We start from the raw sequence: 2,432 nt of genomic DNA, 5'->3' as shown, positions 1-2,432 counted from the left end.
TCACCGTCGGTCCCGTTCCTCTTCCCTCCGTTGGCTAGCCCGAACCGTCGCGGCCCTCGCCGCCATCGCCGGCGACCCCGCTCCTCTTCCCTCCACCGTCCAGCTCGAACCATCGCGGCCCTCGCCCTCTCCGCCATCGCCTGCGGCCCCGCCCCTCTTCCCTCCGCCGTCTAGCCCGAACCATCGTGCTGGTGCAGGAGCCCAGGCCACCCACGTGAAGACAATGGCGTAAGCCGCGTCATCGAGGTCGAGCGGTCCCTCAAGCCAATCCCAGCCCTCGCCGGCGTCAGCGGCCCCGCCCTTCTCCAGGGGGTCAGTTACTCAATCTCGGTCATCCGATTCATCTCCGTCGAGTATGTCACTGGTGCGGACGCTGCGTCGGACAACAACAACGCGAGCTCATCGCTAGCTCATATGAGTCTTTGGTCGAAGCCCTCCTGCCGCCGCTCTCCGCATGTTTCTTAGACAAAGGGAAAGACGAATGCCGGCGTCAGCAAGGTTGTTATCCCATCTCTCTCTCTCTCTCTAACTTTCTTATTTTATTTTTACATCGTTGTCACAATACTGGTCTGTGTTGCTATTGTTGTCTGAGTGAAGTGACTGCTGTTGTTGTAAGAATAGAAGTGAGCTGCTGATTTTGAATAAAATTGACTTGCTTGCAGATTCTTGTACAGGCAGAAGAAAGATAGAATTGACCTTGTGTACGGACTGTTGTATGGATGTCGATGGCCTGTCACCCGTCAAAGGAAGGTGACGCCAGATGTTGTGGAGGTGACGCACTCTGCCGGTGAGGAGCTTCGTGTCAAAGACGGTGATGGCTGACGAGCAGAGTCTGCTCGTTGAGGAGGTCATCCACCGTCATGCACATTCCTGGCTTTGGAACAACTTGGACTTATTTGATTTGGTTCGGTTCGATTTGATTTGGTAGTTGTGGTGGTGTTAAATTATCAGCCGCCGCATTTTTTTCGCAGATCTTTACTCCAATGGAGTCATTGAGGTTGAAGGAGGAGAGGAAGAAAAAACACATCATTGCATATTTGGGTTTAGTGATAATGCTTCCATATGTTCTTGATCCCCAGATACGACTTACCTCTATATGTACTTTTTTTGCTGGTGGGACATAACTAGAAAACTAATATTTTGTGTGGAACATAACTAGAACTAATTTTTTGTGTGGTTTTACCGTGTTTTAATTGTTGAAAAAAATTATAATTTGATGCCCCTTTTTTCCTTAACAATTTACTATTTGTCCTTCGTGTGATGCTCATGTTGCATTGTTCAGCGACTGCTTCAGGATTACAGGAAGAAGTTGGAGTAAATCCTTGTGTTTGGCTTCAATCTTTTGGTTTGGATATCTACCCAACATTGAAACTGACTGTTGTACAAGGGAAGTTCCATATTTGCGAGATAATTTTCTATAATGCAGAACTGTAAGAATAACCCTAGAACCATCTTTACAACTTGATGTTACTTAATAATAAATAATGAGTTACCTATACAAGAAGATTTAAATGCTTAGCTTTTCATGCCTTAGATAGAAATTGATGTGTTATTTCAAGGCTTGTACGGACTTTTCGTTATCCTGCTTTTCCTCTCAAAGGCTAGAGAGAAATCATTCAAGAAAGCTTCATAGTTATGTAAGTGTTCAGAATTTTGTTGCTAATGATTATTTACCTCTGTTTGCTTGGTCTTATGTAAGTGATTCTCTCTCTTTTTCTTTCTTTTCCACGTCTAAAAACTGCAGATATTGACTGTGAGATGAAATTGTCATTGTTCATAATTTAAATGTTTGACACAAGGCCGGAGCCTAGAATGCTAGCTTCTTAATGCTACTTCACGGGTTGCCATGTCGATGTTTCCCCTTTTAGACGGAGATGGTCGTGTCAAAGGTGTCAATGGCAAGGTTCTTCGCCATGTCAGGCCTCTCCTGTGCCTACCTCATGAAGATACGCCACCAATACATTGAGTTTCCACTGGTTATACTTCTTTACCGATGTAAAGTAGTTAAGTGATGGTTTTGTTGTATACTCTTTGGGAAGCCATTGATCTGGTACTACATAGACCGAGGACGAGCTGAAGAAAATGTGAGCCATGGGAGGAGAGATTTACTAGAGCAAGGTGAACAACGGTGGCAGCGACCAGATAGGAGACGCCGGGAATGAATGTTTTCTCGTTCTTGGTGCTTTGGCTGTTGTACACTAAAGTGGATGGGAGATCTGCAAGTTAAAGTAAATATCATGGTATTCCTCTCACGCACCTTTTCGCATATACCCTCATAACCTCTGTAGCTCTGCCTTCACCGTTCGTTGTCTTCTCTGTTCCTGACAAGTATTGACTTCTCTTTCACTTCCTTGCTTGTATATACATGCTATGATGTATTATAATATGGATTGGATTTCATATACATGTACTATATTGATTTTAAGCGTTAC

Source organism: Triticum aestivum, chromosome 7D (assembly GCF_018294505.1).
Source record: "Triticum aestivum cultivar Chinese Spring chromosome 7D, IWGSC CS RefSeq v2.1, whole genome shotgun sequence".
NCBI lineage: Eukaryota > Viridiplantae > Streptophyta > Magnoliopsida > Poales > Poaceae > Triticum > Triticum aestivum.
The sequence above is the reverse complement of the archived record's forward strand: the minus strand, read 5'-3'. Positions refer to the sequence as shown.